Here is a 21596-nt window from a genome sequence, read left to right on the forward strand (position 1 = left end):
TACACATGGAGTTTGCTGCAGATAAAAGCTTCAGCTTTCCACATCAAAGTGCCCCAATTCAATACAAAAGTTGTAAACAAAACACTGCCCATGGCGTTTCTTTCCATTTGTGAAGATTTTATTCCGCGATAAGATGACACCCGTCATATTGAACTCCTGCTTTGTCACACACGAAGCTGCATTTATATCACCTCCTACAGAGATGGAGATGATTCATCACGTCAAACAGGTTTCCAAATTTTCTTCGGATGTACTAACATAATGGTTAGCAATAGTATATCACAATCTTAACGAGTACCTTCGTGGATGTATGGTGGACGAACACGCTTTAGCGCTGGAGCCCTGAATTATATTCCCGGTAGGGGTTTATTTATTCAAATTGAACGTGAAGCTGTAATATAATAATAATAATAATAATAATAATAATAATAATAATAATAATAATAATAATAATAATAATAATACTTATTTACAGTAAGTACGCCAGAAATTTTTACTTGGGGGTGTTCAAAATAACAGGGGGGGTCCTCTCAGAATAGTGATATATATTTTTAAACAAATTCAAAGAAAACATATTTTGTTACGCAACTATTGCAATACCACTACTACTGCTACTACTACTACTACTACTACTACTACTAATACTAATAATAATAATAATAATAATAATAATAATAATAATAATAATAATAATAATAAAAATGTTGGCTCTTCGCAGTGGTAGGTTCAATAAAGTTATTTCAGCATTTATTATTATTATTATTATTATTATTAAACTAAGCAATACAGTGAAACCTCTCAAAACGGACATCGGTGGAACACGATTATTTGGTGGTAACTGACAGGTGTCCCTAAAAGGAAGGATTCTCTCTCTTAACACCACACCACACACATTTATGGCATGGAAGAATAAGAAAGTTTGTCCTCTTATGAAGGTGTCCACTGTTGAGAGATGCCCATTAAGAGATGTTTAACTATATTAGGAATTAACCACCACTATTTTACCCAGTAATTACATATGAATTGATTACATACGAATTATTGTAATTACTTTGCAAAATTCTGCCCTTATTCACCCCCAGCACGTTTTAGTGGGTGATTTTTTTCCAAAATATTAATTGGAAAAAAAATCCTCGTCCCATGCTGAAATCACATTCGTTTAGTAATTAATACTGTACGTAGTAGCAATTTCATTATTTTAATATTCTAACCTTGTTGTTAACAATAATTGCTGTAATATTATTTGATCTCTTAATCTCCCCTCCTACCCCTTCAGTCTTACAGCAAAACAACTGAAATAATCTAATTGATTTCCTCCGTATTAATATGATCACTTTTTGTTCAAAGGGAAAGGTCTATTCACACACAAAGCAGATACGGTTACACAATATATTCACTCTGGTATCAAAATCTATTTCCCTTTTATATTTTACTGTTGCGAAAAAACTCTTAAATTTGTCAAATTTACATACTATACATAGTAAAAAGTTTTGTACTAACCAGTCACTGCCTTGTTCTTATTTTTTTAATAGGCCTATTAATTCTCATTATTCTCTTATTAATCTCCACAATCTGCGTTTTGTCTTGTATACGCTCTTGTATCTAATGCTTTTGCGTCCAATGCTCTACCTGCAATCGAAATGCTTCTTTCGTTTGTCTTTGTTTTAATTTTGCATGCCACCTCTATTCAGCTTTTGTCAGTGGTACAATTTCCCGATTTTTCATTAAAGATTCTTCAAAATGTTTAGGAATATCAAATGAACAAAAGTGAAGTGTGATCACTTGGAGAGTCGGATTTAGGTTTAGTGGGGCCCTAAGCTGTTGAAGGTGATGGGGTCCTTTACGTGTCCAGGTGAACGTAGCACCCTATATATAGAGAAATGGATAAACTAATGATAGTTTAGGAAGCACGCTAGCAGAAGGGGCACCATTACTTACATTATAGTAGCCTACACAACAGGAAGCACTGTTGCTACGTCCTACGTATACGTAAATTTTATTTTATTGATTGATTTTCTTATACATTGAAAATGGATATCCAGTTTTCTTCAGGTTTTCGGAGCCCCCAAGACAGTGGGGCCCTAAGCTATAGCTTGTTTAGCTTATACGTAAATCCGGCACTGATCATTTGCAACAAGTAAGAAGCTTTCAACGAATATATCAATTTATTTTAAAATAGGATACTACATAAAATTTATGCAAGTCTATAAAAGAACTGATAATGATTTGCAACGCTAACAAAGTGGCATTCTTCAAATTGCCAACTTGTTAAGAAATTGAGAACTTTGGGGGGAAGCTCCACCCTTACCCCCTTAACGACGCCCCTGTATACCGGTATTTTTCGATCGGTATGGTAAAATAGTATTTTCCATACTATTTTGCCGTAAATTATTAGTTATATGTAAACTTTGTTATTTTTAAATGACTGAAGCGAAGTAATCTTACGATGATGTTTTATAAGCTGGTCGTTTGGAGGAGTCCTGGCCCCGATGCCCCCCCCCCCCCCCCGTGGATACACCCCTGTATAACAAACACGCTTTCTCACTTTCTGAGTCATTTCGTCTGGTATAAGCCTATTGGTAGATTAGCACAGGTTTGGTTTTAGATTAGCACAGTACATGTGTCAAAGATCGTGATGTATACTATTAAAGAAAACCTCTAATGCTCCCACTACACACTACTCAAAATTGTCAATCCTTAATGTATCTTTCTTCCGCAGTTTGAAAAACATTTTCAATTCATCTTATGATAACTTTTTCGTAGGAACGCTGGTAAAATGTGAAAGCAGACCATAGGCGTCTCTGGCGGGGGGACGAGCTGGGTCGCGTCCCCCCCAATATTTTGAAGTACAAAATATTAAATATTTCATTCTAATTTAATTTATTTACTAACGACAGAATAACAAACAAACAAATAAATAAATAAAAAAAATAAATAATAATAATAAACATATTTACTTGGAATATATTATTCAGGCTGTGGAACGATTATATCAGAGTTCTTGATATACCTTAGGGGATTCGTGAAGGTAAGCAGAAAGGTAACTAATGGAATCGAAGATAAACAGGTTGGGCTAGGTAGCACCATTTTAATCACTTTCTTCAATGTCCCCCCCCCCCCAAATTTTACATGCCAGAGACGCCAGTGAAGCAGACTATGAGAAAGTCAGTTTCAGTTGGAAGAAATCATCCTCTGTTGGACTCTTCACATATGAATTTCGAAAACGATTGTGTTAAATTGTGATTTTCGATTATTGATTATTATGCGTAGTGAAATATTGAAAGCAATATGATGGAAAACAGACTGAAACAAAGTTTGTTATTAACGAGCTTACATTGTTTCAGTGCTATTGTATTTCAACTTAAGTTGTAATGAAGCGCAGCAAAGTTTGCAAATAAATCTTATGTAGAGAGTAGAAAAAAAAAAACCTTACATCTAGTATTTCATTGCGTTTTATGTTTGTTGTAAAGGACACTGTTTTTAAAGATGTGAAGAATTTAATTGTTTATATAGTGTCGACATCTCCCGTAGTAAGAGTCGATTTCTCCCGCAAGACTTTCGAAATCTACTTATCCGCACCATTCCATTTATGTGTTCTTGCATTTGCAAGTACTGCATTCAAAGGGAAGATTTTGTGTTTTATAGCTAGGACAAGGATTATTGTCACGTATTATCGCTCTTGCAGAATAAAATTATCATAACTTTCAGAGTAACAGTCGAGTTGTTTCTTAACGCGTCGAAATGTCCCTAAATGACCCTATTTCTTGTCTCGGCTCGAATTTGAATGTCTACTCGTATTAACTCTCCTTACATTTTCGAGACCCCCGGCGGGAGCTCATGTGGTTCGGATTCCACGTTAATCAGTAGGTCCACGTCTCATATAGCCTCGCTGCTGAAAGGGACGCTAAACTCAAATCAACTCAACATTTTCGAGACCAGAAACTCCTCGCAAGGGCGATTCGCAAGGACCTCGATTTCTCTGCATTTTTTTTTTTTTTTGGTGGGGGCATTCAGATGCAGAAATCATATTTTAAGACAAATTCCATTCAAATTATGTCAAAACTTGTATAGGCCCTATTCTAAATATACAGGGTGTCCGAGAAGTCCTTCCCTGATTACAGAAATTGATAACTCAGGCTAGAAATAAGATAGAAACATGAAACTGGTGTTGAATTGTTTACAAACTATAAAAGTTTTGGTCACATCAGTACACTTCCACATGAGCACCCTTGGTAGCACTTAGCACATCTAGGCGATATTCAATTTCCATCCACACATTAGCCAACATCACTGGAGGGATCGATGCAACGACTGTGGTTATTCGTTGCTGCAGGGTTTCTAGATCTGGTACACGTGTTCGGTAGACCTCATCCTTGACATCACCCCATAAAAAGAAGTCTAATGGGGTTATGTCAGGAGAGCGTGGAGGCCAAGCTGTTGGTCCATCACGACCGATCCATCGCCCAGCAAATGTCCTATCGAGATAGGCACGGACGTCCAAACCCCAATCAGGTGGTGCACCGTCTTGCTGAAAAACGACATCGGGGCGATACTGAAGCAGCTGAGGAACAGCATACAGTTGCAACATATCCAGGTACACTGCAGATGTGATGGTATCCTCAGCGAAGAAGAATGGCCCGATAATTCGATCGTGCAATAACGCGCACCAAACATTCACCTTTGGATTGCCTCTGGTGAACTCCCTGACCTCCCTGGGGGGTTCTGAACCCCAAATGCGTACATTACGGCGATTCACTACTCCACTGACAAAGAATGTCGCTTCGTCGGAAAAGGCAATTCGTCTGAGATAACCATTATCGTCCTCAATACGTGCTAGCATTTCGACCGCAAAGTCATATCGACGTGTACCGTCGTCGAGCAACAAGGCCTGAACGAGTTGCACTTTGTAAGCACGAAACAATAAACGTTTGTGTAAAATGTCATGGATAGAGCTTTTTGGCATCTGTAATTCACGTGAGGCCCTGCGCACCGATTTCTTACGACTTCTCAGAAAAGACTGCCGCACAGCCTCCACCGTGTCTGTTGAGGTTCTTGGTCGACCAGACCTCGGAAGGTCAGCAACCGACCCTGTGTTCTTGAACTTCTCATACCAGGCTTTAATGCTCTTGACATCAGGTAGAGTCCTCCCAAATGTTGTCTGGAACTGTCTCTGCACCGTGGTTGGTGATCGTGTCTCATGGTACCACAGGACACACTGTGCCTTCTCCTGGTTGGTTGGCATGGCTTCTTGGGCTTCTTACTTACGTACTAAAAAACTAAAACAAAAAAATTGAGACTTGGTAAAACAGAACAAACCTAACACAGGCAAAAACTTTTATAGTTTGTAAACAATTCAACACCAGTTTCATATTTCTATCTTATTTCTAGCCTGAGTTATCAATTTCTGTAATCAGGGAAGGACTTCTCGGACACCCTGTACAATATTCAAATATAATGCGGGGGCTCCACTTCAACGAGCAACAATGGAGCGTACGAAACTATCGTAGGCACTTTTCAAAGTATGATATTTTTGGCGTTATAAACGTTAGGATATCAACAAGCTATAAGGAACTACAAAATTTGCAAAACTACTTTCTCTTTCAAAGTTTTGTCATTACATTTACCCTCTATATCTACACTTTCCAAACAAAACTAATATCTTGCCTCACCTTCCACACTTTCGTTTATACTATGCAATATCTATATCAAATTGTCTTTTTTGGTTTCAATTTTATTAATTATGATTTGACATATCATATGCAGTACCTCTCAGACCTCGATTCAACTGTCGTCAAATTTGGTGCTATAGGCAGGAGTAGGCCTACCTCTCATGCAGGGTAGTAAAGTTCTCGTACCAAAATAACAGGATCACAGCAGATACTTACAACAATCCGGGGTGTTCGAAAACCTTTGAGCGGTACTGCATATGAGATCTTTTGATTTGAAAAAAAAAAAAAAATGAAAAACAGCGGCCTTCGAAAGCTCCAGATTTTACAAATTTGTTAACTTTCCCGTAAAATTAGACCAAATACTGAAGTTTTCTAGTTGGAAATACGCAATGAAAAGAAGTTGTAATATGAATTTAAAATTTTATTGCTTTTTCATTTACATCAAAACTGAGAATATCCTTGTGGCCCGCGGACTAGGGGTTGGAAATGCCTAGTTTACGATGAAATTAAATGTCTCTAAATTATTTAGTTTAGGTTATACATTTCAGTAATCACGAACTCTTCTTTTAAAAAGATGTCCCCGATTTGGTAAATAAAAATCTGGTAACCCTACTACTAGATATTATTTCCTTCCCATGAAATGTAAACCAATTGTTTAAAATATTCAATTTAGAAACTTACATATCAATGGAGGGGGAAAAGAAATGCAGACATATTTCAATTTCAAATAACGATAACGGCGAATGTTCTGAAACATTATTATTATTAAATCTTATTATTAGTAGTAGCAGGATAATAATAATAATAATAATAATAATAATAATAATAATAATAATAATAATAATAATAATAAGAAGAAGAAGAAGAAAAGTAATAATAGTATTTCCACTCAGCATTTGTAAATAATTTCGTACGCTGCAAAGAACTGTCATTGAATGGAACCATAATAGCATTTCAGACTTTTAATAGCCTTACTCAAGCCTTCAAGGCTAAGACTATAGACTTGCACAATCTTAGATTTACATATCTGCAAGCCTAACCACGGCAATAGCAAGCTTGCTAGTTTCTCGATCTCAAGCTTGCTTCACACTTGCCAATAATATGTCATATAAGGCTAGCTTTAAAATACCTTTAAATTGATTCACTTGTCAAGCATGACTTAAAATTTACATTTGGCAAAGTCATACACAGAGATAATCTGTGAAGGCTAAGTCTAAGGCGCACGCACGAATTTTTCGCAGACTTGATTCTCACGTCTGGTCTAATACTAATACAGGTTTATACCTCAAGGCTATCAAAACTTGAGGCATGACTGAAAATTTATAGCTACCTGACAAAGTTATACACAGAGATAATCTCTAAAGTTAAGTCTATCAAGGGAAATTGAGGGCAAACTTGGACTTACCGTATACGTGCTTGCTACTAATGAAATCGATGCAAAAACATTGAAGATCTGGAAGAAAGCAAACAGATAATCAAAATATATTATGTGGAACTGAGCTGTAATACATTTTAATATCTAAAAATAGTGTAACATAGCAACAAGTTGGCGAAAAAGTGGAAAATACGTAAGTACCAATATCGAAGAACTTAATGATATATTATGAGATAATCCTATTCATAGTATTGTCTGAATGTGATAATTAGTCGCTTACTCACCGAGAAGAGTGAAAACTACAAATGGTCCCGTCCTGTTCTGCTAATGACCCTCTAGCACTTTGTAACAATTTTCATCTAATCTTATCTTTAGGAAGAACAGGTTCACAAAAGAAACATTTAAATTTAGTGCGGAGTTTAAGTGGGCAATTCTATAAGAATTGTGGACTTCTGGAAAAAAGTGAAACTTTCAGGAATACTTGTTTACACCCGGGAGAAGAAGAAATCTAGAGGTAAGGTTTAAAGTTTTTGACCGCCATATTGGAAAATGGCCGCCATCTTGAAAAATAGGGCTATTTTTCACAATATCCATTTTAAGTAGCTACTGCTTCAACACTATTCATCTGAATTTCATGATTGATACGTCATTCTCTTCAGAATAAAATAGGCTTTTAAATGCAACATAGCACATGTCCATATGACGTACAAGGAAAGGGAAATCTGGAGGAAATTGGAAATTTTTCTTTAAAAAATATCGGTTTTGGAAGTTTGAACGCCCCTAGAGCCGCTTCAGGTGAGAGTACGCGACCTTAATGTATCCTGCAATAATACAAAGGTGTTGTATCTCTTTGTCAAATACCATTGGAATATCTTATATAATGACATGGGAAAAAATATGTCTTAATCCTGTTTGAAAGTAGGAAATTTACACTAACAGGGAAAATTGCGATCTAAAATTTCTGGATAAATTAATTTTCCAATCAATTTCATGGCTAACACTTCATTTTCTTTAAAATGATACGATTTCTGAATTGCAATATTGTCTATGCCCCTTAGAGGCATGGAAAAAGGAAAGTTTGGGGAAAATCGGGAAATATATCTGAAAACCTTTTTTAAAAAAGGCTTCTTGCTCCTAGAATGATCCCGAGTGAAAGCACGCGATCTTAATGCACCTCATTTCCGTAAACTATAAAAGGAAGTGATTACTATGCTAATTACCACAAATTAAACGCAACTTTTGAGTTGCATACACACAACTACTAGGGAATGAGGACCATGTGCTAACAAAGAATACACTGGAAATGAAAGAAATATAACACAAATAAAAATTAGATGACAATTGATACAAATGTAGAGAATGAATATGACATGTCCGAACTTCGCTAAGTATGGTGGAAGAAGCTATTTGTTTACTTCTTCTTGGCTAACCGCTAAGAGCACTTATAAATCCATATGTGACTTTGTTATGCGCAATTAGTACATTCAAATTCACGAACGACGATGAACTGAAGGGTACGAGGATACGGTTGCAAGTAACAACTGTAGTCATAGTAATATAGTTCAACTAAACAACGGTGAAAATAGTGGAGAAATTAGAAATGGCCAAAAGTGAATAGTTTACATCGCTCATTTCGAAATACAGCTAGAAAATTAAACTTACAAGAAATGACAAAAATCAGTGAAATTTGGCGTTATACTAAGCATAGTTTGGGGGGGGAAAGCGAGCATCCCCGGTGGGGATACTTCAGCTGACTTCTTTGGGGGGAACAAAATGTGATTGAGGGGGAAAGTCCCCCTCATCCCCCCGGTAATTCGCACCATGATCACCTCCTTCCCCGTCCCTAAACTTTCGGCATTGAATTTGGATATAAACTGCATCGGAAATGTCACTGTTCATCTCAGTGGCCCTGAAAACTATGGATTCGCACTAATATCTATCATTCTGTATCATTTTTATATATATCTCCCTCCTTCCCCAGTTTGCGGGGATTTATTTGGATTCAAGCGCCATCGAAAGTGTCACTGTTCACCTCAGTGACCCCGAAAACTATGGATTCGACACTGATATCGGCTATTTTCGATCATTTTTATATATCTCTTCTTCTCCCTCCCCTAAGTTGCGGGCCTGAATTTTTATTTAAACAGCATCAGAAGTGTTACTCTTCATCTCAGCAACCATGAAAACTATGGTCATTTTTGATCGTTTTATGTATCTCCCCCTCCAGTGTCGAATTCATAGTTTCTGAGGTCCTTAAGTTCATGTGTATGTGTGTATATGTAAATAAGATCATTTCGCTTTTTGAGTTGTTCGAAAAATATACAAATGGGCCATTCCACGCGAAAGTGAGCCTGAACCCAAATTTTCGAAAAACTGTCAAAACCAATGCATTTTTACGTATATATGGAGTAATAGAACGAAATTTACTTTTTCACAAAGAAAAACTTATTTATACTTAGAATTCACGTAAAATTTTAAGTCTGAGTTGTGAATTTGTAACATAGCTGCGAGGATTTTTTTTTATTCTTGTTATCGGCAACATTTTACGGTATATTGTGCATGTTTGGCTGAAGTAACTTCGAGCTATTTAAGATGCTTCTTTTTGCTACAAGCTGCAGTTGAAAAAGTGTTTACAGGATAAAAATTGTTTATAATATCATTAAAGATATAAACGTCAACTTGAGTGTCCTGCCCGTGACAGAAAACTACCAAAAGTTATAGTACTGAATTACTAAATTTGTGAATGTGGTTCGTACTTAATAGAAGTAGCAATTTGCACGTGTACTTCACATTTACCAAATTTTGGACTAATGCTAACAATATATTTCGATTTATTTCAATTTGAAAACTTGTCCTGCCCGTGACAGTAGGCATGCCACTGGTGGGGTAGTTTGTGTACATTGGTTGTTCATGATAGAAAATGATTCCATGTGTACTAAAATAAAGTTTTCTAAGCATGAACATTATTTACTTAAATAGAGGATTATCTAACTGTCAGTATGATGTTTTAACTTAAAATAAGTGTCATATAAATATTATCACTAGCGTCACCTTTCTGTTCGTTTCAAGGGAGCAGTAGGTGGGATTGGAGTACGTACAAAACGACCAGTATGGAAATTTGTGAAACAAAAGAAGAGCAGCTTTAAGCTCTTCGTTTCAAAATATATCTGTTTTACTACTATCATCAGCAGAAATTGAAAAAAAAAGACGTTTTGAATAAAAGACGGGAAAATGCTCTTGTCAATTGATTGTCCCCAATCAAAACAGTTTTTCCTGCAATTTGACAACGAAAATCTGGTAGTTCGTCGAACTTTTAAATCAGAGCTTCATCCGTGCAAAATCTTTAAATTTCTAACAGACTTTTATTCAGATTCTGAAAATGATGATTCCGAAAGCCCGATCAAATATTACCTTTGATACCAGCAGTGCTGTGCCCCGGGGGGAGGGGCGAGCGGGGTGACGGCCCCGGGCGTCAAAGTAAGGGGGCGCAAAATTCAAGAGGAAAAAAATTATTTATATATATATATATATATAAAATGGAAGGAAAACTGTTAAAAAGTGCTCAAAATCAAGGAAAAGCAGAGTTTATTTTTGAAAATTTTCTTACGCGTCGCGCGCCAACCATGGTGACGCTTTGCGGCTGGTCTGTCGACCTCACTCATATTTACGGGGTCGCCGTCGCGACGCGTCGCATACTCTCGCCCCGGGCGCTGATTTTCCACGGCACGGGCACTAGATACCAGCACCTATTTTATATACTGTTAGACAGTGTTTCGTACGAATTTCCCTACAAAGTGGGTGTAAATGAGCAAATGAAACCATTTTTTAAAGTGTAGCTGGTGTGAAATAAGTGTAGGACATATTATTATTATTATGTGATAAAAGCGAGCCCCAAGTAAAGTAAATATAATTATTTGTGTAAAATGCTATAACAGAACAGCAGAAATTGACTTATTTTCGATTTTATTTCATTTTTGAAATCATTATTATTGAGATTTTGTGTGTTGATTCACACGGTGTCCTACCCGTGACAACCATGTGTCCTGCCCATGACACAGTTTAGTTTATTCATTAAATAAATATTTGGCAAATTTCTCTTATGTGAAGTTTGTTAAAAAGTTTCATCATCTATACATTCCCGTTTAAATAAGAACATTTTGAGCTAAGAATTCACAGAGTTTTGTAACATTCACTTGGTGTGTCGAAAGTCACTTCTCTTTTTTGTCCCCACCCGTGACAGACGTTTAGGAATTAATATTTTCTACTCTAAACAGAAAAAAAAAAAATACTGAAAACATAAACTACATATACTCCTAAGTCCTGTACTGCTCATATATCATACAATTAGCAGAATTTATGTTGTACTTTTAGAAATATACAACTTTAAAGCATCAAAAATGTAGTGTAAATGTCCTGCCCGTGACGATGGAATGGCCCAAATAATAAAGAGGGATTTTTACCAGAAATCAGAAAACTAAAAAGTAAAATTAAAACATGTTGCTTTAAGTATTATTTCTGCTAGCGAAATACGTTGTGTATATATAATAGAAACACGTTACAGCAAAAATAAGATTAGTATCAGGTGAAGAAATAGTATTTAAATTATATTTTCCGAATTTTACTAATATTTCCGAACAAAAGATTTTTTCTAATGGATTCAAATTTTTCGGAAATTTTATATAGCACAAGGGCAATAAGTATCTCCATAAAATATATTTGATTTTAACATACTGGTATTAACTAAAATGATTCTGGGCCTGTTATTTAACACTTCCCTGTCATAAAACGGTAACTTTATAAGATTAATTAAGATAATTTAAATGTGTCTATATTAATTAATCTAACTACGATTATATTTTAGGATTTTTTGTAGGAATAATGCTATTCTATCATGGTGCTAACTTTAAAAGAGTGGCACAAATATATTTGTTGCCACAAAATTTCCCTATTCTAATACAAGAAACATAACTACTCAATTATCTTAACTGTAAACTAGTAAATATAAAATAGTTTTCATTTTAAAACCATAATGTAGTAAAACATTCGAAAAATTTCAATTTTTCCAAGCTCGAGAAAAAATTTCCGTTTTTTTTTTTTTTTTTTTTTTTCAGGCCTTTTCAACACTAGGTTTGAAATGCTCTGCAGTTAGCCAAGAACAATTATAATTGGCAGGGGCTACTGCGAGAAGGTACAGACTGATTTGAAACCCCTTTCTGTACTTATTTTAACAGGACGCTTGATTAAAGTAAATCTATAGCCAAATTAGTTAGAAGCCAGTGCCAATGCATTTGTTGCGAATGTGAATCAACACATGTTGTTGAAAAAAAATATTTATAACTCTGATCAAACTCTGATCAATAAGGTCTAATCTGGAAATGCAGACGGGACGTACTCTAGTGTTTACAGGGACACAAACAGTAGAAAGTGTGGCACAGTCAGTAAATTCTATGACTCGTAGCTACAACATACAGCCTTTAATTTCTGCAAATAGTGTTTTGTTATCTCCGTTGTTAATTGTTTTGTAGGAAAACAATGGAACATTTGTTCTTATAGTCCAAAACAGTCTCTTTAAATTTGAAAATATCGTTATGAAAGCATCAAATTCGGAAAAATTAACATCAAGTCTTGTGAGATCATGGTTTCGAAAGATTTTTCTTCAAGTGTCTAATGCAAAGTCCATTCTGTTATTAGCTTCGTGGACTGGTCACAATTCATCAACTTTGAAAATATTTTAAGAACAAATGAGTAACTCATAATAGAAACCATTTCTGCAGGAATAACTGGTAGGATTCAGCCTCTTTTTGTGTACTTTAGGCCGTTAAAAATTTTCTCGAGGCTTTTTTCTGACACTGTCCTCTACAACTATAACATGAATTTACATCTTCGTAATAATATAATTAAGATCCCATCACTAATTCATAATCAATTTTCTTCTCCTAGATTTGCTACTTTTATTGGGTATGCATGGTATAAAAGCGGTTATTTGAAAAAAAAAACACCTGTGTTTGAAAATTTCCTTTCAAAGATTGTGCAGCAGTTTGCGATTTGTGCACATTACTGCCGTAATAAGGTGGGTGTGGTGTAAACAATGTTTATGCATCACACACTTTTTTACGGAATATCATTACCGTAAAACATTTTCTCAATCAATTCATAATTATAACATTTGAGGATATATGAAGTTCTGACGTAGAGTGAGGCGATAGGACTCAGTATGAATAAACACCCGATTAGTGAGAGGTGAAGAGACTTACTTTAGTCAAACATCCCATTAAAATAGGTACAGAAAGGAGTTTCAAATCGGTCTGCAACCTCCTCGCGGTAACCCCTGCCAATTATAGCAGCATTTAATTTTTATTTTATTTATTAATTTATATTTTTTATTTCTGAATTTATCTCTAACTAACGAATAATTTTCATTTTGAAGAGTGGACGTTTCGGTGCAAACATTGGAACTTTTACACCGAACCAGCCTTACACCTAAACGTCCTTTTACCGAGATACACGTACACCGAAACGTCCTATACCGAAACCGAAACGCCCTACACCGAAACAGCCGTATTCCGGTCACGAAAGCTTTGGGTTCATCCATTATTGACTGCGTTATGTAGAAGATGCTTTTTACACACTATATGAGACTATGCGAATTTTTTAAATTACTATCGTATGTCAACACTAACTTTTGATTTTCTAATAGAAAGAATTGGAAACCATATTCAGCGCCAGAATACAGAAATAAGACCCTGTATTCCACCAATAGAAATGTTTGCAGTTGCAATAAAGCCAATAATAATAATAATAATAATAATAATAATAATAATAATAATAATAATTATTATTATTATTATTATTATTATTATTATTATTATTATTATTATTATTATTATTATTAAATATAATATAAAGCTCTAATAATGTTACTGACTGATTGACTGACTACTACTAAATTCTTCGTTTTTTTTCTTTATTCGCTTCCCTGTGGTCGGTTTACGGCAGTGTGACCACCTAGCAAAAATATTTCGTACTAACCTAGGCAGAAAAAATACTAGATCTGGGGAAAAAGTACTAAAATTTTCTCTACTCCCGTTTCACCCTATTTATGACATTTTACGATATTAATATCTAATTATTAGGTTTCCGGCAGCTCCCTCTTCCCTTTGGGAAGGGGAGTGACCCCCACATTCTTGAAAGAGACCCGAACTTTATTATTATTATTATTTTTAAGTTAAAATTCGATACAAATCGTGCAAACCACTTACACGCTCCCAATTTTCACTTTACATCCCCAAACTAAAAATCATGGCGGAATACGTGTTTGATTGTCGTATTAGAAGTCACTATAAAACCACTAATGTAACACAAGCATGACAAATATAGAGGATGTCGGGAGCAAACAAGAAATATAAAATGAACTTATTGAGAAAATCTAGTTTTAATTCGTTAATAGCCTACTGTTTGAACGGATCACCAAATATGTAATAATTATTGTTTACTGTGGTCATTTATTAGTCTTAACCCTTCGTTCTTTGGTACTTTTGTACTTCCTATTTTCCCCAATAGAACAAACTATAAGTTACAGCAAAAAAAAAAAATCGATAGAAATGGATCTGTTTCTTCCCAACACCGTTAACAGTGAAATTTTCGTACATTGTCAAATGTTCATGGTATGCTTTTTTCTCTCCCAAATGTATTTATGAAAAATGAAGAGGAGGAGAAAAGTACTAGATTTGTTGGTAAACGTACTAGAACACTAAAATATTATAAAAGGTGTAGCAGTGGTTTCACTGGTGTAGGAATTAAGTGTCCCGTAAAACGCTTTCAGGATGCCTGTTTGTCCCGGTTTTCGTTCTTCAGATTAAAAAAAAAAAAAAATCAACCTGAAATAACTAGTATATCTCACCTAAAAAGGGAAGATTTGTGTAGCCAATTAATGTTACTAAACAAACACCAAGGTGTTTGAAAATCACATCCATTCTTTTGTCCTTTGGCTAAGAAAATTCCAAATGAGTCACTTGTCCTTGGGAGCTTTGCAAAGAGTGTTTGATTGTGCTGGTTTCGTTTCAAAATAATAGTAACTCTACTTTAACTTGTCAACAAATATTCTATTCAATCATTGCTTATTGAGTGGGGCCGGGAAAAGTGATCTACACACAATTCTGATGAAAATAAAAGGAAGTAATAATAATCAGATTTTTTCCCATATGCTTATGTTCACAGTGTATCAAACTTTGAAAATTACGCTCAAATTAATTTCCAGAATGTAATAAAATTTAAATGCATTAGTGGATTTAAAAAGATACAACCAGAGAGAGAGAGAGAACAAAAATAAAAAGGGAGTAGAAAATAATCAACGTAAATTGGTTATCTAAATTTCCTATAATCTATTTGATAATAGCTATTTAGAGGGAAACCAGTACTCTTCAGATTTCCCACATTTTATACTTTATTTAATAAAGGGATATTAGCTACTCCAAAACAGACTGAAAAAAAAAAAAAAGCTGTTCGGAAGTTGTTTGTAGGACAAGATAATAAAAATAATATTATACAATTGTAATAGAAAAAATGGAAAGAACAAAAATCCAAAGACAAGAATACACAGCTTCTTGTCACTCTCTTCGCCTAAACCACTGGCCGGCCGACATTTCGGCCGCATGTGCATCCAATCATAAGAAAACATTGCCCCCGACAAAACCGGTATCGGCGATATGGCCGACAATATCCGGGGCTTGGCCGACAGCATCTGCGTGTCGGAAGGTCGGCCGATAATGTCGGTGGCGTGTGCAAGCTACGATTTGAGTACATTGAAGTCGATTCTACCACCGACATTATCGTCGCTTCCACCGATATCATCGTTACCATGTGCAAACGCACTAAGAGTGATAACGGTGATAAGATTTAAAAAGTGTTGTTTTCAACATATTGTTTCTTATAATTGTTGACATATAAGGATATACGTATATAAGATTTACGTAAAGGACTAAGTTAGTTATTTGCACGAAATTAGTTTGGTGAATTTCGTTTACAATTCCAACAATAACACCCTTCGTAATATGTGGTATATATTTCTTACGTGCAAAAATCATTGACCCATTTTTTAATGTTACTTTTGTGTGTAGAAGTTAGTTTCTATTTTTAGTACGGTGATGAGAAAGATGCCTCTACTAAATTCAAAGAAATCTCTGCGTCAGTATAGGACGAAGTGTCGTTTGCCCTGCGGCAGCTTCAGATAATCGAAGAAACCTTTCACTGACCCTTCCCCCAAGAGCCCATCGTGAATCCAGCCCTGGATTACCTGCAGGTGTTATAGCTGTAGATAAAAATTTTTCTTCGGGTACCGTAAATTGAAGGTTCGTTCTGACGACTTTTCCAAGAAATGTGTATTGGTTAGTGGCTAGGTAATATTGTCTAATAATAATAATAATAATAATAATAATAATAATAATAATAATAATAATAATAATAATAATAATAATAATAATAATAATAATAATAATAATAATAAAGATAAGAACATGTGTCCGACCGAACTTTATTACTACTGCATAAGAACTAATTAAGAAATTATCATATTTAATGTATTTTAGCAGGACAATATATCTTCAAACACACAATTAAAAGTAGAGACTGTTCCTGAGAGAAGACAAAAATTAAAGCTTTCTTGCTTCAAAGTAAGGGGGAAAAAGGTAATCTAATGGATTTAGAAGGTGCAGGGCCCGATTGGAAACAATATTGCGTACACACACACACACACACACACATACATACATACATAGATAGATAGGGTGTTTCAAAACAACACCTAACATCGTTTGGGAGGTGATTCCTGGCACTAAGGTAAGACAAAAAGTATAGACCAACCTGGGTGCACAAATGCTTCCTTTCGGAGTTATAGGCTGCCGAAAACTCGAAACAATGAACTTCTAAGGTCCACATCTTCAATATTATTGTACCTACAGTAGTCGGGTCAAGACTTCACTTAATAACTAATATGTGCTCTATCCAAATAGAAACTTAATATCTATGTTTCAGAATCGTGCGGTACTTCCGCAAAATTTTATAGAGGTAGTTGATGAGTACTTCAAATTATATACCCGTAGCCAAACTACCTGTATAAAAATTGTTGCGGAAGTACCTTAGGATTCTGAAACATGGATATTTGGATAGGGTACATACTAGTTCCTAAGTCAAGTCTTGACCCGACTAGGATATGTCCCATAGTTTTGGAGTTATGGACCTTTAAAGTTCATTTTTTCAAGTTTTCAGCAGCCTATAACTCCGAAAGAAAGCATTTGTGCACCCAGGTTGGTTTATACTTTTTGTCTTATCTTGATGTCAAGAATCACCCCCCCCAAACGTTGTCGGTGTTAGTTTTGAAACACCCTGTATATATACTGTTCAATCAACTTCAGAACACACTGCTTGTTTCCAGAAACTTAATACAAACTGTTGAATCAGAAATTTAATACAAACTATTCATTTAATAATTAAGCGCGAGCCTCAATGAAATAAGTGAGCGCGAGCCGAACTGAGGGAACTGAGCTCGAGCACAAGCCCAGTTGAAAGAAATGAGTCCGAGCCCAGGTGAACGCGAGTCCAGTTGAGAGAAGTGAGAAATGGTCAAACAGAAAATCCAAAATAGTTGTTGTTAAGGAAGCTTGTCCTTCTCCCTCGCGTGCCCTCGTTCTCGCGAAGGAAATAGTTCCTCGCCCTCAAGCACCCTCACCATCGCAGTGGAAGTTCGAACTCGCCCTCGCGTACCCTCGCCCTCGCAGTGACAGTTGGTCCTCGCTCTCGCGAAGAGAGTTGTCCTTCGCCCTCGCTTGCCCTCGCCCTCGTGCTGGAAACTAGTCCTGCTAATGAGTGTAGTATAAGACCTTTACGTCCATGAGCTGTATTATTGCATAATAAACATGGCTGGACAGAGCAAGCACAGATAACAAATAGACATACAGAATAGGAATATAGAAAGCAAACCTCGGGTAACCCTTCACACGATTTTCCCATTCGAGAAGGACAAATAGACATTGATTGCAATGTTATGACGACATATTTCTCATTTTCTATTGCATATTGAAGGATTGACTTGACTTATCAGACTTGGTTGTCCTCAGGTCGGTTACACCCGGTCCGTTTGTGCTAAGCCAGTTAGAGCCCGGTCCCTTCTCCGCCCGGCTCGAGATTTGGGCCGGGCCGGGACGCTTCGGGCCTGAATTTGCAGGGCTCTGATTCACATGAGGCAAATGCCGGGTTAGTAGCAATGGCGTATTTACAATTTTGTTTCGGGGGGCCTTTGCTAACTTTATTCCTCGAAATGTGAAAATTCTGCAAGATATTTCATTTACTTCAAAATAGTAAATAAAATTTCGGCGGGGGATTAAACTCGGAAACATCCCCCCTCTTAAATAAGCCACTGATAGTACCTAACATACAGGTCCCAGGGCGCTTCCTTTCCTCCCCATTTCTTTCTTACTTCCCTTTCCCCGGATAGTGTGATCACTGAGGGACGTCATCCGTCAAACGTGATGGACTACCATGGCCATAGATGCCGAAAGCCCAGAAATCTAAATCCTAAATCCGTAAATGAGACCTTTGGAAACAATAAGAATACGGGTACATTATGCGGGTAAGAATACGAGCACAATGCAGATAATGTTCGTGAATTGTGTAATATTCATCCAGATTTGATTAGCTCATCACAGGACGTTTTGTTTCAACGGTAACAAACCTTCGAGCTTCTTAAGACATAGAGTAATTTCGTGGTCAAACCGCTTCTGCGAACTTTTTTTTGGACACGAGCAATTTTAATTGTGATTCATATGGCACGGGCTGAGGGCTGCAAAGATTGTTTTGTAGCCATTGACAATGTGACTTCCCTTTTGTAGAACTCTGGATCTACCAATGATTACAGTTGGATATTTAGATTAACGTCCCCTAGCTTTGGTCTTTTGATTTAAAAAAAAAAAAAAAAAAAGACGAATAACTAATGAGATAAATGGTTATAAAAGAAGCAGAGGAATAAAAGTGTGGGATGAAATAAGGCTCCCCCACAAAAAACACAATACACAATGTTGTCAATTTAACCTGTGATAAAACTGATGACCTCTTATAATACAGGTGAACAGTGACGCAACTAAGGGGGGGCAGGAGGCTTGTGCCCCGGCGCCGGAGAGGGGGGCACAAAACTGGGGAAATATTTATTTTCACTATAAGGCAAGGAAAGAAGTTTTAGCAAACTAAAGATCATAAAAGTTACTTGAGAAACTTAACAGGACAACGACTCACCTACCTTACGACCATATCTATAGAGTATAAGTTATTTTCAAAGCTATCTTTTGAGAAGATTGTTAAAACTTAGCAGACAAAAGAGCCCGTAAAGTTAAATTTTAGTTCCAGCTTTTTGTGTTTTCATTTAATTTACATCAATTTAAGAGATTTGCAAAATATCCGTGCATAATACTCGAGATAACAGTTTGTCTGTTTGTCATAATTAAATATTCTATCCTAAAGCAACAGACTGTTGATTTATTCTACACATATGCACATCCCGATATAATTCCAAAAACATTGTGATTTGCAGTTAATTTGATAAAACTATAAAAATATGTCAAGCATGCTACTCTCACACTCAGATTATTTGGCAATCAAATACTAATTAGTTTGGTGTTTTATCTTGAACTAAAAAAATAAATTATGTACTTCTATTTGAAATCAAGCTCTACCTCTTGAAGAAAAAATGGAATACGAGAATTACTGTGTGCTGCCAATATCCGGTGTAGTCGGGGAGAGTTTCGGTATGGTTGGTCAGGGGGGGTGGGGTGCTAAGGCGAGTTCTTGCCCCAGGCAACAACTAGCCTATTTGCGTCGCTGCAGGTGAACGCTGTATCATAGAGATAAAGAACACACCGTAACTCTTGACTGACTACAGTACTCATACGGTTCTGGCTGGCAGATAAAGCGCAAGTTATATTTCAAAAATAAGAAAAAACTAATGCAAAAATTTGATATTTGTAGAATACATGCATTGTTTTCACTACTTCATATATCGAGCTTCCCGTTGTAGTAGTGATATAAATACTAGTAAACAGCACAGCTCTTATGTGTCAGAGTGAAGATGCATCCTTTGATATAGCTCCAAATTTAAACGAAACAAATTATATTTACGAACAATGTTTAAAACTTGTCTTGTATATTTTAATTTGACGCGCGTTAGCGTGTATTGCGTAGAGACAAGTCGATCCGTGGGAACCCTTTCGCTTCACTACTAGATCATTACTAATTTTGCTACCGGTACCCGATATCACAAACATGACCCTTAACTGAAGTGCAACGTTTTTCAAACTTTCTGTATTTTCTCTATCAGTGAGTACACATTCAGTTATGATTTCAAATATTTTCTCGGGCTTTCAATACATTGGGGATGAGGTAGTGTTATGAAAATACTGGGAATGTACATTGAGCACGATATAACATATGGTATGTAACGGGTGGCTCCATGGAGGGAATTCCCCAGGACTACCCCCTGAAATCAACACTGTCTACATTATCTTCAGAACATCCGAAATAACTAAAAGGAAAATAATAATAATAATAATAATAATAATAATAATACAACTCGAGGGGGGTGACAAGCATTACCAAAGGATTGAAATCACCCGATTACTTCCCATAGTAACACCAATTCATTGTGTAGCACAAAGTGGAATCGCAGTATTATCATGTCAACAAAAATTTTAAGTGATAAATAAGTGCAATGTCATTAATTAATACACATATCTAATTGTCTCTGGCATGCAACGTTCAATATACAATGTTTAAAAGTTTACTTACCCTTATTCTTGACGTGATTACTCATCCACTTCCCTTCTTCGTATATACTGAGGATTGCGCGTTTGAACGCACAGAAATGATGTTATCAGACAGGGGTGGAACTTTTTTGCTCTAAAAACTATTATGGAAAATCGCCAAATTACAACAGGGTGAAAAACAAAGGGAATCGTGTTGAATCAAATATACTTAAAGAGTTTCAGATTTAAATTACGTTCAAAAATTTAAGATAGTATAGTAAAACCATTGTTATTCCTAGTAGAATCTTCGCACTTAACGGAGGGCTGCCAAATTGAAGTTAAGTCCATCTGTGTAATTAGGAACACAAATGTGAAACTATTTTTTTTTCATGTTATTATCACAATCACTTCTAATACTTATAAGCATTATTCTAGTTTGTTCATATACCTTATATGATATATACGAGCAGGTCGTCCAGCAAAATTGAGTTCTTAGGTGGAATGGGATGGGAATTAAGTTGAGTTGAGTTGATTTTGAGTTAAATGTCCCGTTCAGCGGCGAGGATATATGAGACGTGGACCTATTGATTAACGTGGGATCCGATCCACGAGCTCCCACCGGGAACCGAAGCCAGGTTCCCCAGGGTTGGGAATTGAGTACACAATATTTTTGAGGTAGTTTAAGTTTGGAAAAATACATACAGATGGCAGGAGAAGCTTGTTTGGTTATATATCATTGCATCACATTCAGGGGCACACCCACCTAGC

The 21596-nt window shown here is 36.0% G+C and overlaps 1 protein-coding gene across 5 annotated transcripts in view; it reads right to left on the reverse strand.

Moving 5' to 3' along the window:
• LOC145661197 (uncharacterized) overlaps window positions 1-20912 on the reverse strand; it is a 453672-nt gene extending 432760 nt beyond the window's left edge. For all 5 annotated transcript variants that reach the window (XM_081726653.1, XM_081726657.1, XM_081726655.1 and 2 more), the window contains exons 1-2: window positions 20872-20912; window positions 7075-7122 (exon numbers count right to left, since the gene is read on the reverse strand). The gene's annotated coding sequence lies outside the window, so the exon portion shown is untranslated. The remainder of the gene's footprint in view (window positions 1-7074; window positions 7123-20871) is intronic.
• Window positions 20913-21596: the final 684 nt, after the last annotated feature.

Source organism: Thermobia domestica, chromosome 1 (assembly GCF_964235325.1).
Source record: "Thermobia domestica chromosome 1, izTheDome1.hap1.1, whole genome shotgun sequence".
NCBI lineage: Eukaryota > Metazoa > Arthropoda > Insecta > Zygentoma > Lepismatidae > Thermobia > Thermobia domestica.